Source organism: Bubalus kerabau, chromosome 13, assembly GCF_029407905.1.
Source record: "Bubalus kerabau isolate K-KA32 ecotype Philippines breed swamp buffalo chromosome 13, PCC_UOA_SB_1v2, whole genome shotgun sequence".
NCBI lineage: Eukaryota > Metazoa > Chordata > Mammalia > Artiodactyla > Bovidae > Bubalus > Bubalus kerabau.
In genome coordinates, this window is record NC_073636.1 from 53,254,091 (window position 1) to 53,270,649 (window position 16,559).

General features: G+C 40.3%; 1 long non-coding RNA gene across 1 annotated transcript in view; it reads left to right on the top strand.

The window, feature by feature from the left end:
- The window catches only part of LOC129624993 (uncharacterized), a 45,296-nt gene extending 36,086 nt beyond the window's left edge, over window positions 1-9,210 (top strand). The window contains exons 4-5 of the long non-coding RNA XR_008701217.1: window positions 4,239-4,347; window positions 8,740-9,210. This is a non-coding gene — a long non-coding RNA (uncharacterized LOC129624993). The remainder of the gene's footprint in view (window positions 1-4,238; window positions 4,348-8,739) is intronic.
- The last annotated feature ends 7,349 nt before the right edge of the window (window positions 9,211-16,559 follow it).

Genomic DNA, 16,559 nt, shown 5'->3' on the forward strand with positions numbered 1-16,559 from the left:
AACTAGGAATAAAATCATCATATGACCCAGCAATCCCACTCCTAGGCATATACCCTGAGGAAACCAAAATTGAAAAAGACACATGTATCCCAATGTTCATTGCAGCACTATTTACAATAGCTAGAACATGGAAGCAACCTAGATGTCCATTGACAGATAAATGGATAAAGAAGTTCTGGTATATATACACAATGGAATATTACTCAGCCATAAAAAGGACACATTTAAGTCAGTTCTAATGAGGTGGCTGAACCTAGAGCCTATTATACAGAGTGAAGTAAGCCAGAAAGAGAAAGATAAGTATCATATACTAATGCATATATATCGAATCTAGAAAAATGGTACCGAAGAATTTATTTGCAGGGCAGCAATCTAGAGACTAGACTTACAGACATGGGGAGGGGGGAAGAGAGGGTGAGATGTATGGAGAGAGTAACATGGAAACTTACATTACCATATGTAAAATAGATAGTCAACAGGAATTTGCTGTATGTCTCAGGAAACCCAAACAGGGGCTCTGTATCAACCTAGAGGGGTGAGATGGGGAGGGAGATGGGAGGGAGGTTCAAAAGGAAGGGAATATATGTATACCTATGGCTGATTCATGTTGAGGTTTGACAGAATACAACAAAATTCTGTAAAGCAATTATCCTTCAATTAAAAAATAAATAAGTTTAATAATAAATATATAAATAAATAAATTTAAAAACAGAAAGTGAAAAGCTCATAGAAATAGAAAGTAGCAAAATGGTTGCTGGCAGCTGGAGGTGGGGGGTAATAAAAAGAGCTCATAAAAGGGTACAAAGCTCTGAGCATCTAATATAAAATATGGTGGCTTTCGTTGATAACATTGAATTGTACGCAGTAAGTCCTCTACATATGAACCTTCAAGTTATGAAGTTTCAAAGATTCACACATGTATCTGGTTCCAGCAAGGAACCAGAACCTGTGCCATCAATATCAGGCATGAGTGAAATTGCAGCTTGCCCTCCATCTCCTATTGCTGGACGATCTTTCAGCTCTACCATCTGTCACCTGATCTCCCTCCTCCAGTCAGTAACTCTTCTTGCCTCTTCACTCTACGCCAGCCCTGTATGCCAGTTGTTGTACTATACTATTGTACTTTTGAAGGTATTGTACTGTAAGATTTAAAATGTTTTCATTATTTTTGTTTGTTTTTAATGTATTATGTTTATGAAATGTATTATAAACCTATTATAGTACAGTACTATATAGCCAGTTGGGTTTCCCAGGTGGGACTAGTGGTAAAGAACCCACATGCCAATGCAGGAGACCTAAGGGACACAGAATTCAGTCCCTGGGTCAGGAAGATCCCCTGGAGGAGGGCATGGCAACCCACTCCAGTATTCTTGCCTGGATAATCCCATGGACAGAGGAGCCTGGTGGGCTACAGTCCATAGGGTCACAAAGAGTCAGACACAGCCGAAGTGACTTGGCACCCACGTCTCAATCTTGACTGTACATGGAAAGCACCTGGTTTCCGGGTCTGGCGTTTGCTAGTTGTTGAATGCTGGAAGCTGACTCTGGTCTAGGTCTCCCTCTGTTGGTTATCAGAAGGATTGCAGTGGGTTCAGAGCAACTGAGTCTTTCAAAATCCAGGCTGCAGCTCAGCATCTGTCCCTGTGATTCTTCAGAGAAGGAAGCCTTTGCTTTACTCTGGGCAGACCCTCAGAGCTCTGAGTTGAGCCCCAGCCTAAGTTTCTCCCTGGAGCCACGGATTCAGCCTTGATTAGACCTCTTCTTACCAAAGGAGAAATCAAATCTCATCTCCTTCAAAAGTCCTCCCTGTAACCTCTAGGCAGAATGATTGTGTCCTCTCTGGTACTCTCAAATCCCGGTGCTCTGGGGTGGGAGGGGGGATGGGGAGCTCTTTGACTAAGACGAATGCCTGACCCTGGAAATAATAATTAAAGGTGACCTTTTTGCTCCCCACCCCCCCACCCAGATTTCCCATGTCTTTATTTAGTGATGGATTATGAACCATCTGCTGGCAGGCTATGTGAAGGGTTCTTCAAACACCTTATAACAGCTATTCTTCAGAAGCACATTCCTAATTCTACTTCATTAAGTTAAGCCTCTGTCAAGAATTCCTTCCCATCTTTCTCCAGCTTACTTCTCACTAATTTTAAGTGCCTACCGTGTACTGAGCATGCTGCTAAAGACTTCACGTGGATTATCTCATTTAGCTCTTAGACAAGGCCTCTGAGTTAGATTCTACCGTTGGCACCTGATGCAGATGAATAAATTGCAGTTTTGAAACGACAAATTGCTTCTTGAAGCTGTGTCACTAAAGAAGAATGAAGGCAAAGACATGTAAGTAACTTAAATACCCATCAACAGAGGAGTAGATAAAGAAGATGTGGTACAAATATACAATGGAATATTGCTTAACCATTAAAAAGAATGAAATAATGCCATTTGCAGCAACATGGATGGACCTAGAGATTGTCATACTGAGGGAAGTAAGTCAGACAGAGGACAAATATCATATGACATCCTTTAGTTGTAGAAACTAAAAAGAAATTATACAAATGAACTTACTTACAAAATAGAAACAGATTCACAGAAAATGAACTTATGGTTGCTGGGGGAAGGATGGGGGAAGGGATAGTTAGAAAGTTTGGGGTGGACATGTACACACTGTTATATTTAAAATGGATAACCACAAGAACTTACTGAATAGCATATGGAACTCTGCTCCATGTTATGTGGCAGCCTGGATGGGAGGGGAGTTTGGGGGAGAATATATGTATGACTGAGTCCCTTCACTGTCAACCTGAAACTGTCACAACATTGTTTGTTGATTGGCTGTGCCCCAATACAAAATAAAAAAATTATTAAAAATGTAAAATATAAGAGTTAAGGCAAAACTAATGCAGTTCTTGATGATTCTATAATTCTTCACTTTAGTTTCTATGGTCCTACTGAGGCTAATTAAGGAAGGAAGTTGTTGATATTAATAATATTAAGGGATATAAACAGTAAAAAACAAATCAAACAAGCAAAGTAATATTAAGAGAGTTGACTTGAGTATACATTCCGGTATGTATAAAGGATGATCAGTGCAAGTTCGATGAGTGAAGTAGGGCAGCCAGAGTCACTGCTGTGTGACAACCTGGAGGGATGGAATGAGGAGAGGAGTGAGGGGGGTGGTCAGGACTGGGGAGACACATGTGTACACATGGCTGATTCATGCTGATGTATGGCAAAAAACAGTATTGTAAAGTAATTACTTTCCAATTAAATAAGTTAAAAAATCAAGAAGTGATATTTCCAAATGAAGATTTTATATACCAAATGCAAACATTGTGTGTGTTTCTAGAATATGAATAAGTCATTTAAGTACAGAATGTAATCTTGTGCTTTTAAGAGTAAAAGAAAATTTAGCATTTGATTTTTTTTTAACTGGGTATTTTGGAACCATTTGACTTACAGAATCATTTTTAAAATAGCACAGAATACATTGCAAAAACGGACACCTCTTCCTTGGTGTTCAGACTGAGAAATTAACATTGACAAATAAAAGGGGAAAAAATGGAATCAGTGACAGATTTTATTTTCTTGGCTCCAAAACCTTCGTGGATGGGGACTACAGTCATGAAATTGAACGATATTTGCTCCTTGGAAGGAAAGCTATGACAAACCTAGACAGTGTATTAAAAAGCAGAGACATCACTTTGCTCACAAAGGTCCAAATAGTCAAAGCTATGGTTTTTCCAGTAGTCATATATGGATGTCAGAGCTGGACCATAAGGAAGGCTGAATGCCAAAGATTTGATGCTTGTTGAACTGTGGTGTTGCAGAAGACTCTTGAGAGTCTTGGTCTGCAAGAAGATCAAACCAGCCAAAAATCCTAAAGGAAATCAACCCTGAATACTCATTGGGAGGACTGAGGCTGAAGCTGAAGCTCCAATACTTTGGCCACCTGATGCAAAGAGCCAACTTGTTGGAAAAGACCCTTATGCTGGGAAAGATTGAGGGCTTAAGGAGAAGGGGGTGACAGAGGATGAGATGGTTAAATGGCATCATCAACCAATGGACAAGAATTTGAGAAAACTCTGGGAAATAGTGAAGGACAGGGAAGCCTGGTGTGCTGCAGTCCATTGGGTTGCAAAAAGTTGGACATGACTTTGTAACTGAACAACAACAAATAAACTGAACTAAACCACAGACTTTGTTTGTACTTCACCCATTTTCCACTTCTCTCTTTATTCCAGGTTTCAACTCAACATCTCAAAAAACTGACCTTCACTGAACACTTAGCTTTTTGCCAACTGCTGTTCTAAGTGCTCAACACATTTAAATCACTGATCACAACTCTATGAGGTGGGTACCTTCATTATCTGCATTGTATAAATGAAGGAATTGAGGCACAGAGAGTTTAAGTAATTTGTCCAAAGTCGTACAGTTAGTTGTGAGACAAACCAGAATCTCCAGGGTATCTGGTACTATAAATTGGAGTCAGATCCAGTAAAATTAAGATTGATGTCAAGGAGATTACCACCTATTTTTTCTTCTAGGAATTTTATGGTTTCAGGTCTTATGTTCAAGTCTTTAATCTACCTTGAGTTAATTTTTGCATATGGTGTAAAATAGTGGTCTAGCATGTGGCTGTCCATTTTTTATCAACCAGATTTTTTAAAAAGACTGTCTTTTCCTCACTGTATTTTTTTGCCATTTTATTATAAATTAGCTCTTTGTATATTTGTGGTGTTATTTCTGGACTCTCAATTCTGTTCCATTGATATGTTTCTATTATTATGCCAATATTATACTTTTTTGATCACTACAGCTTTGTAATATAGTTTGAAATCAGAGTGCATGATACCTCCAGCTTTATTTCTCCTTCTTAAGATTGTTTTGGCTCCTCAGGGTTTTTTGTGGTTCAATACAAAGTTTGGAATTATTTGTTCTAGTTTTGTGAAATATGCCTTTGAATTTTTTTTAAAATTATTTATTTTCTTGGTTTTCCTGGATCTGTGCTGTACTTGGTCTTTCTCTAGTTATGGTGAGTGGGGGGCTACTCTTTAGTTGTGGTGTATGGTCTTCTCATTTTGGTGATTTCTCTTGTTCTGGAACATGGGCTCTAGAGCGTGGGCTCAGTGGTGCATGGGCTCAGTTGTCCCTTGGCATATAGAATCTTCCTGGTCTAGGGATCAAACCTGTGTCTCCTACATTGGTAGGCAGATTCTTAACCACTAGACCACCAGGGAAGTCTGCCTTTGGAATTTTTATAGAGATTACATTGAATTGAATTTGACAGTAGATTACTTTGGGTAGTATGGACATCCAAACAAGTTTAGTTATTCTCATTTATGAGCATAGACTATCTTTCCATTTACTTGTGTCTTCAATTTCCTTCATCAGTGTCTTGTGGTTTTCAATGTACAGGTCTTTAATTTCCTTGGTTAAATTTTTCCTGTGTATTTTATTTATCTATTTTTGATGCAATTGTAAATTGGATTCTTTCCTTAATTTCTGTTTCTGATAGTTCATTATTAGTGTATGGAAATACCACTGACTTCTATAGCTGCTGCTGCTGCTAAGTCGCTTCAGTCATGTCCGACTCTGTGCGACCCCATAGACGGCAGCCCACCAGGCTCTCCCGTCCCTGGGATTCTCCAGGCAAGAACACTGGAGTGGGTTACCATTTCCTTCTCCAATGCATGAAAGTGAAAAGTGAAAGTGAAGTCACTCAGTCATGTCCGACTCCTAGCTACACCATGGACTGCAGCCCACCAGGCTCCTCTGTCCATGGGATTTTCCAGGCAAGACTACTGGAGTGGGTTGCCATTGCCTTCTCCAACTGATTTCTATAGACTGATTTTCTATCCTATAATTTTACTAATAGTTCTTTTGATAGAATATTTAAGGTTTCCTATAATATATAAAGTATCATACCATCTGCAAATAGTGACATCTTTACTCCTTTCTTTCCAATTTAGTTGTATTTTATTTCCTTTTCTTGCCTAATTGGTATCATTAGGATATCCAACAAAATGTTGAGTAAAAGTGATGAGAATGGACATTCCCATCTCATTACTGATCTTGGAGGAAAAGGTTCCAGCTTTTCACCATTAATTATGATGTTAGCTGTGGATTTGTCATATATAGCCTTTATTATGTTGAAGTATGTTCCTTTGACTCCCACTGTGTTGAAAGGTTTTCTATAAATGGATATTGAATTTTGTTAAATGCCTTTCCTGCATCTGTTGAGATGATCATATGCTTTTCATCCTTTATTTTGTTAATGTGGTGTATCACATTGATTGATTTGTGACTGTTGAACCATTCTTGTGTCCTTGCAATAAATCCCATTTAATCATGATATATGATGCTTTTAATGTATTGTTGAATTGGTGTGCTAGTATTTTGTTGAGGACTCTTGCATCTATCTTCATTAAGAATATTGACTTGTAAGTTTCTTTTTTTATGATACCCTTGTCTGGTTTAAATAGCAGGGTAATGCTGACTTTATAAATTGAGTTTGGAAGTACTGTTCTTCAATCTTTTGGACAAATTTGAGGATAGGTATTAAATCTTTTTTGAATGTTTGGTAGAATTCACCAGTGAAGCCATCTGGTCTGGAATTTTATTCATTGGGAGATTTTTTTTATTACTAATTCAATCTTTGTACTAGTAATTAGCCTATTCAGATTTTCTATTTCCTCATGACTCAGTCTTGGAAGATTGAATGTTTCTATGAATTTATCCATTTCTCCTAGGTTGTCCAATTTGTTGGCATATCATGTGGTAGTCTTTTATCTTTTCATATTTCTGTGGTTTCAGTTATAAGGATTCCTCTTTCTATTCTTATTTTGTTTATTTAGGACTTCTATTTTTTATTGGTTAGTCTAGATAAAGATTTGTTAATTTTGCTTGTCTTTTCAAAGAACCAGCTCTTAGTTTCATTGATTTTTTTTGTTTCTCTTCCATTTATTTCTACTCTTATCTTTATTATTTCTTTTCTTCTCCTAAAGTTGAACTTCATTTGTTCTTCTTTTTTTAGTTCCTTTAGGTGTGAAGTTAGATTGTTTAATTGAGATTTTTCTTATTTCTTGCAGTAGACCTGTATTGCTATCAACTTCTCTCTCAGAACTTCTTCTGTATCTCATAGATTTTGGTATGTCATATTTATGTTTTCATTTCACAAGTGAAATTTTTTTATTTCCTCTTTGATTTCTTTGATGACCCATTGGTTGTTTATGTGTGTATGCTTAGTCACTCAATTGTATTTAATTCTTTGTGACCCTTTGAACTGTAGCTCACCAGGCTCCTCTGTCCATGGGATTTTTCAGGCAGGAATACTGGAGCTGGTTGCCATTTCCTTCTGCAGGGAATCTCCCCAACCCAGGGATCAAACCCACTTCCCCTGTGTCTCCTCCTGCATTGCAGGCAGATTCTTTACCCACTGAGGCATAGCATGCATTAATCTCCACATTTCTGGGATTCTTCCAGTTTTCTTTTTGTAGTTGATTTCCTGTTTCATATCATTGTGGTCAGAGAAAATGCTTGATAGAATTTCAGTCTTCTTGACTTTCTTGAGACTTGTTTTGTGACCTAACATGTGATCTATCCTGAAGAATGTTCCATGTGACTTCAGAAGAATCTGTATTTTGCTGCTTTTGGATGGAGTGCTCTATGTATATATCTACTAACTCAACTGTTGCAATGTGTCATTTAAGGTCAATGTTTCCTTGTTTATTTTCTGTCTGATCTATCTGTTGATGTATGTGGGATGTTCAAGTCCTCTACTATTATTGTATTGATGTCAACTTTTCCCTTTAGGTCTGTTAACATTTGCTTTACATATTTTGGTGCTCTTTTGATGGGTGCATATATGTTTATAAATATTATATATTTTTTCTGGATTGATCATTTATCATTATGTAATTCCCATCTTTGCATTTTATTACAGTCTTTGTTTTTAAGACTTAAAATTTTTTAAAATTTATTTTTATTTATATATTTTTGGCTGCACTGGGTCTTTATTGCTGTGCACAGGATTTCTCTAGTTGTGGTGAGTTGGGGCTTCTCATCGTGGTGGCATCTCTTGTTGCGTAACATGGGCTCTAGGTGCTTGGGCTTCAGTAGCTGTGACACAGGGCTCAGTAGTTGTGCCTCATGGGCTCTAGAGTGTGGGCTTAGTAGTGGTGCACAGGCTTAGTTGCCCTGCAGCATATGGAATCTTTCCGGAGCAGAGATCAAATCCATTTACTGTGCATTGACAAGTGGATTCTTAACTACTGGGCCACCAAGTAAGTTCTGTTTTAAGATTTTTAAAATCTAATATAACTATACTAGCTTTCTTTTTATTTTCATGGAGTTTCTTTTTCTATCTTTAACTTTTAGCCTGTGTGTATACTTACTCCTGAAGTTAGTCTCTTGTAGGCAGCATATAAATGGGTCTTGTTATTTAATTCACTTACCTATTTTATATCTTTTGATTGGCGCCTTTAGTCCATTTACATTTAAAATTATTATCAATAAGCATGCACTTGTTGCAATTGCAATTTTGTTAATTGCTTTCTGCTTTTTTTTTTTTCATAATTCTTCTCTGTTCCTTTCCTCTTCTCATTCTCTCTTCCCTTATGGTTTGATGCCTTTCTTTAGTGTTAAGTTTAGATGCTTTTCTCTATTTCTTTTCTATATTTCATTTTGTAACTACTGTGAGATTCATATATAAAACTCTGTATGTATGATCCTTTTGAATTGCAGTGCTGGAGAAGACTTTTGGAGGATTCTGGAGAGTCCCTTAGACTGCAAGTTTATCAAACCAGTCAATCCTAAAGGAAATCAACCCTGAATGCTCATTGGAAGGACTGATGCTGAAGCTCCAATACTTTGGCCACCCGATGTGAAGAGCCAACTCATTGGAAAAGACCCTGATGCTAGGAAAGATTGAGGGCATGAGGAGAAGGGGGTGACAGAGGATGAGATGGTTGGAAGGCATCACTGACTCAATGGACATGAGTTTGAGCAAACTCGAGAAGATAGTAAAGGACAGGGAAGGCTGGCTTGCTGTAGTCCATGGGATCACAAAGAGTTGAACATGGCTTAGCAACTGAACAAAAAAAAGTTTATAACAATCTGTTTAAGTTGATAGCAGCTTAAATTTAAACACATTTTTACTCCCTCCCACCATGTTTTGTATTTTTGATGTCTCATTTTACATTGTTTTATTTTGTGTATTCCTTAATTAATTATTGTAGTTTTAGTTAAGTTTTACTATTTTTGTCTTTCAACATTTGTATTTGCATTATAAATAATTGATTCACTATTTTGCTATATATTTATCCTTTTCAGTGAATTTTTGCTTTTGTGTGTTTTCTTGCGGTTAATTAGTGCCATTTCTTTTCAGCTCAAAGCAGTCTCTTAAACCTTTCTTGAAAGGCTGATTTAGTGGTGATGAACTTCAGCTTCTTATTTGGAAAGCTCTTGATCTCTCCTGATCTGCTGATAGCATTATGAGGTTTCCCTTGTATATAAGAAGTTGTTTTCTCTTGCTGCTTTTAAGATCTTCTCTTTAACTTTTACCATTTTAATATAATGTGGATTTCTTTAGGTTTGTTTTATTTGAAACTCTCGCCTTCCCCACATTAGGAAAGTTTTCAGCCATTATCTCTTCAAATTTGTTTTCTGGTCCTTCTCTCTCTCTTCTTGTCTGGGACCCCACATAATGCAAATGTTATTCTCCTTAGTGTTGCCCCAGAAGTCCCTTAAGAAATCTTCACTTTTTAAAATTCTGTTTTTATTTTTGCTGCTCTAGCTGCTTGATTTTCATTGTCTTCCAATGGGGTCCAGAAACACAAGCCCTTCTGTCCACCAACACCCAATGTTCAAGTAGTGTCCATTGTGTGGGGTGCATGCACCTTCTAGATCTAGTGGGGTGAGGCTGCTGTGGATGAGAGCCAAGATGGGGCAAGCCCATCTGCTAGATCTGGTGGTGCAGGGGCTGTGCTGAACAAGTGCTGGACTGGGGTGAGGTCACACTCTGAGTCTGGTGGGATGGGGTCTGTGGAGGGTGAGCACCAGGCTGGGTAAACAGTGCTAGTATAAGATTGAGAGTGCTGAAAAGGATGCCTGCTAGCACCAGGCTAACAAGGCAGAAGGAGAGTTAGAAAACTGGTTATAAATGCCAGCACCTGCCAGCACCTCTGTCCCTGGAGAGACCTCCAAAAGACCTTCACCCTCCAGTATGCATCCTAAGATGAGTTGCGAATCTCCCTCGTACATGGCACAGGTGCATCTCAAGCTACTGCTTCTGTGTCAGGACTTGGAGAGAGTGAGTCTGTGTGTAAGCAAGAGAGGAGGCTCAGTTTCTGACCGTCCTCCAGCTCTCCTGGGTGTAAGCCCTGCTGGACTTCAGAGCCAGTCATTCCAGGGGCTCACCTTTCTGGATCAGGTCTCACAGGCTAGGGACCCCCGTGTGGGGCTGAACCACTCACTTCTGAGGGAAGAGCTCTGTGTTGGCAGCATCCCTCCTGCTTGTGGGTCACTGTACTGGGGCGTGGGGGTGAGTCCTTGGAAGATGGCACCTCTGCCTCTCTTATCCATTTTGCTGTGCACTTATCCTCCTCTTTTGTCTTTTGTTGTGGAATAGCTGTTTTGCCAATCTTCGGGTCTTTTCTGAGAGAATTGTTCTATAGTAGTTGAAACTTTAGTGTGTCCATGGGAGGAGGTGCGCTCAGGAGCCTCCTCTGTCAGCATTTTAAACCCTTTTCCTGTGGTGAAATTTTGACTGTCATGCCAGTTACGTGGCAATCATTTGCTCCTGCTCATTTTCTAAGCCTAGTCCTCTGTCTTCTCTCTTTAATGAGAGTTCCCTTTGTCCTTTTCTCCTCTCCAGCCAGAGTCATTTTCCTTTGCTTGCAGGCAGGTCTACCGTGCTTGGTTTCTTCAGGTCTCAGCTGAAACAACCCTTCAGAGAGACCTCCTCCAACCAGAGGGGAAGTAGCCTATTACTCCCCAGGACAACACCTGTGTTTTTGCTTCATTCCACTTATAACAAACTGTCATTATTTTATTTGCTTGTTTACCTGCTTCTGTCTGATTCCCCATTATGATGTAAACTTCATGAGGCCATGGATCATTGTGTTCTCATGCGTGCAGTGTAGTGCCTGCCAGTAAGTGTTTAAGATGGTTGTGACTGAATAAATGCAGAGATGACTGAGGGATGCATGGGTGGTTAAAGAGGCTTGTTTTGGGACAGAGCTGACCTGGGAGGCACCTGACGGGCAGATAAGCCTTAAGTCACATTCCTTCCTCCAGAGTCACCTCAAGTCTCCCAGTTCTCTTCCTCCACGATGAGCAAGCGTATCATTTCTACAAGACAGCATCATACAGAGAGAAACTTATTCTTAAGCAGAACCACAAGGGTTCTTCCTGTCCTTCACTGGGAGTGTTCCTGCTTTCCCAATAAACAGCCAAGCACAACATGGAACAATAATAAGATACTATTTAGATAAAAGGTTATAATTGGCTTTAATGTTTTTGCATAATACCTACTTAGACATTGATAACCCTGTAAATGATAGGGACACATTAATGACACTGGAAAATTATTCACCAGACTGACATGCACTGAAGCTTGTGACAGTTACTATAAATGCATAACACATTACCCCCGAACTTTGTGGGGTAAAATGTTCATGTATTGTTCTCATGAGTGAAGATTTCAGACAGGGCAAGGTGGGGATGGCTTGCCTGCATTCCATGAAGTTCAGAGCATTGGCTTGAGGACTTGAGGACTGAGGGTAACTCTGTCTGGGGCTGTAGCTCCTGGAAGTTCACTTACTCGCGTGGTTGGCAGTTGATTCTGGCTGGTGAACCTTAGCTGGTTCACGCCTACATGAGGCCTCTCCATGTGCTTTGGGCTTCCTTACAACATAGAGGCTGGGTTCCAAAGATGAGTGCTGAGAGAGAGAGAGAGAGGAAGAGATAGAGCCAGGCATATTGTCTTTTAAGCTTTAGAAGCCCCATAATGCTACCTCTGCTGTATTCTGTTCATCAAGGTGGTCTCAACGGACCACTCTGACAAAGGGAGAAATTAGATTCTACTTTTTGATTTAGTCTTCAAGAACACATGAAACTATAATTGTGATCTTGTTTGGAAAATATTATCTGCCGTACTGTTCCTCCCCAGCTCTGCCCTGCCAAGTTGAAATGAACTGGCCAGGCAGAGTCAGGCTTTTCCAAGTCTTCATCTACTTGCCCCTCCAGCCTCACATCTGTCAAGTTTAGCAACACATCTTCCCTTCTCATGTCTCCCTATGCCAAGGTCCAAGGTCTCCTGCCTAAATATGAGGAAGTCCCAACATCTTTCAAGGTCAACTCATCTGAGAAGTCCTTCTTGATTGCTCCAGTCTCCCATCTACACCTCAAGTCTTTTCTCTCTGAAACCTGCTCTTCCTTCCAGGACTGCTCTGGAACTCTGAACACCTGGGACATCAATCACAGAAGATGCTTCCTGTGCTTAGGCCAGGGTCCCAGCACAGTGGATAGGGAGCTAGACACAGAGAGGTCGCCAGTAGGGGGCCAGAGTGAGCCTGGAGGGAGAGATAAAGAGCTTCTATTTTACAGTCCCTCACAGCTCACCTGGTGGTTGTTCAGTCACTCAGTTGTGTCCGACTCTTTGCGACCCGATGGACTGCAGCATGCCAGGCTTCTCTGTCCTTCACCATCTCCCAGAGTTTGCTCAAACTCATGCCCATTGAGTCGGTGATGCGACCCAGCGATCTTGTCCTCTGTCATCCCTTTCTCCTCCTGGCGTCATTCTTTCCCGGGAAGAGCAAAAGAGCTTGCTCCATAAGACCTGGAATCACTGAAATGCTCAGGCTAATAGGTGTTGATGTCAGTTACATGCCTCCTTTCTTCATATCCCACATCTAATCCTTTGGGATGTCTTATGGGTTCTGTTTTCTTCACCACTTCTCAGTCAAGGCATTGCTACCACCCTGGTCTGAGCTACCATCACCTCTCACCTGGGTGGTTACAGTAACCTGATTACTGGACTCCCTGCATCAGCCAGAGGGTTTCTTTTGAAACACAAGTTAGATCCTGACACTTCTCTGCTCAAACCCCCTGTGGACCCCCCCATCTCACTTAAGATAGAAGCCAAAGTGCCACAGTGGTCTCAAAGACCCTGTGGGATCTGTGCCCCCCACCCCACCTCTCTTTCTTCATTCTGATTACTCTCACCCCCACTTCTCCCCTATCAGTGCATTGCTTCCTTTGTTCTGATTACATACCAGGGATACTCCCATCTCAGGGCTTTGGCCTGCTGTTCCTGGAACTCACCCTTTTAGATCTTTACATGGCATTCCTTCACAGTTAATTTTAGGTTTCTATCTAAACATCATCTGTCAGAGGGTTGCCCTGCCCAGTCCCTCCCCAACCCATACCCCTATCCTGACTTTTATTCATTAGTGTACTAATAGTTACTTAAAGATAAATTTATTTATTGGACTGTGCATTTTATTATCTATCTTCCCACATCTACTCCCATACCTCTGTCTCCCCATGACAACAAACTTCCAGAAAACACAGGTGATCATCTGTGCTGAGTCCCTAGAGCTTGATCACAGTAGGGGTTCATGAATCATCTATGATTCAATAAAATCTTGGAATTTAATGGCTTGGTGACCTGGGAGTTTACTCACATCAGGTGACTTGGATTGCCCATGTCATAAACAAAAATGCCAAAATCTTGCAGAGTTATGTCCCTGGTCTCCATAGGGGTATCAAGATTAAACAGAAGGTGGGACTTTCAGTCTGAAGTGTGGACCATCAGATGATTTTACAAAAGCCTGTAATTCTCACCACAGCACAGTAGGAGACCTCAACTTCCCTCAAGAGCCCAGAAATTGGGAGGTGCATGCTCCAAACTGACAACTTGTGTGTTTTCTGGAAAAAAAGAGTAGAAGAGTGGGGGAGAAAACTATTTCCCCACTCTCTTACTTGCTTAAGCATTTAAGGAATTTTTATACTGTGACTATATTTGTATAAATATTTTAATAAATGTATCTGTATATGTTAAACATATAAAAATGTTGCAGCTGAAGCTCCAATACTTTGGGCACCTGATGCAAAGAGCCGACTCATTAGAAAAGACCAGGAAGCTGGGAAAGACTGAAGGCAGGAGGAGAAGGGGATGACAGAGGACAAGATGGTTGGATGGCATCACTGACTCAATGGACATGAGTTTGAGCAAGCTTCAGATGGTGAAGGACAGGAAAGCCTGATGTGCTGCATCCATGGGGTTGCAAAGAGTCAGACATTACTGAAAAATTGACCACCACCACCAACAATTTACTACAGGTTGGCCATCAAGTTAAAAGACATAAGCAATATTACTTAATTTTATTCCAGATTGAACGCCCTTGGTTCCATCTCCTGAAGCATGCTAAAGTTGTGGGTTTATTCAGCAAAAGTCAGAGACACAGTTCACCTGGGAAAGCATGCAGGACTCCTGGAATTTCTGTGTTAATGCTTTAATTTCATTGCAGTTTTGCAGAAGACAAATTATGGTGTACAATAATTCAAACATGTTGAACTTATGCAATGTCACTGAATAGATCGTATATTATAATGTGATATCAATAAATCATTTTTATACACAGTTGCCTATGTTTCTACCTTGCATAATGGCAACTATTGACAGATAAATGACTGCAATAAAGGTGATCATAAAGGTATGTGAGGGCTAGTATGAGAGCAGAGAATGGAGAGAACTTGCTAAACCTCTGTTTCTGCACTGGTATAAGGAGGGGGGTAAATAGTGTCTGCCTATGAAAGCTGCAAGGAGGAGAAATGACATAATGGCAGGAGGACCCTCTACTTATGGGGTAGGTTCCAGGAGATGCTGGTTGAATTCAGCTGTTTGAGGTTTGCTTCTGAGGCAGATGTGATCAAGGTTGGGAGGAGAAGTAGCTGGGAGCCAAAAGCAGGGCGGGTGAAGAGGCTGCTTCTGGGAAGAGGGACTCTTAGCTCCGCTGCTAATGACATGTATTGAATGTGGAAAGAGAGAGCCCGGAATCAAGTCGTTGCAGGAAAGTAGCCTGGGAGGAGGCATCCAAGGATGCCTCTCCAGGGCTGGGTTCTATGGCAGAGGCACACTTCCTTGAGTTTCTCGTCTTTTACCTCCCCATCTCTTTGTAAACCTGTGATGGCATTTGTTACTGGATACCTTTTCAGAATGTGTGTAGGTAGTAGAGCATAACATAGAGGTTGGCACTAGAGCCAGTCTACCTAGGCACTAGCACTGCCACTTACTAATTCTCCTGTGACCTAATTAAGTCTTGAAGTCTTGGTTCCCTTATCTGTAAAGTGAAGATTATTGTTACTCCTTTCCTCAAAGATTTGTTGGGAAGCTTAAATCAACAAACACCTATAAAATGCTTAGGATAGACTTCTAGCTTCCCAGTCTAGCATTTAAGAAGCTTGGAAGTCACCACTCTGTACTGTCAACAAGTAAAAATCTGAACAAACTGATAAAAAAAAAAAAAAAAACCCTCTTCTTAGATCCGTAAGAGACGTGAGGTCACAAGGCAAACTGCTGTCCCCTAAATTGGAGAGACTGGTGAATACAGAGAAATCCCATGAGCACAACCTCTACTGGAACCAGTGCCAGAGTAGGAAAATCTGAACCGAAGTGACTGTTTTGTTCTTTTTTTTTTTTTTTTTTTTGCTTTGTTTATAAGATTTTAAAAGTAATTCATCTTAAATGAAGTCAGTTTTTACAGGATTAATCTAAAGTAAGTAGCTATTGAACGAGGCTCAGTGTGGACAAGTCTGAAAGTTAAAAACTGCAGGGGACCAGAATTGAAAGAGACACGTGTACCCTAATGTTCATCACAGCACTGTTTACAATAGCCAGGATGGGGCTGGTGCACTGGGACGACCCAGAGGGATGGAATGGGGAGGGAGGAGGGAGGAGGGTTCAGGATGGGGAACACATGTATACCTGTGGCGGATTCATTTTTATATTTGGCAAAACTAATACAGTTATGTAAAGTTTAAAAATAAAATAAAATTTAAATTAAAAAAAAACAAAAACAAAACAATAGCCAGGAAACAGAAGCAACCCAGATGTCCATCGGCAGATGAATGGATAAGAAAGCTGTGGTACATATACACAATGGAATATTACTCAGCTATTAAAAAAATTTCTTTTAATCAGTTCTAATGAGGTGGATGAAACTGGAGCCTATTATACAGAGTGAAGTAAGTCAGAAAGAAAAACACCAATGCAGTATATTAATGCATATATACGGAATTTAGAAAGATGATAACAATGACCCTATATGTGAGCAAAAGAGACACAGATGTAAAGAACAGTCTTTTGGATTCTGTGGGAGAAGGCAAGGGTGGGATGATTTTAGAGAATAGCTTTGAAACATGTATATTATCATATGTGAAATAGGTCGCCAGTCCAGGTTCGATCCATGAGATAGGTGCTCAGGGCCGGTGCACTGGGATGACCCTGAGGGATGGGATGGGGAGGGAGGTGGGAGGGGGGTTCAGGATGGGGAGCACAT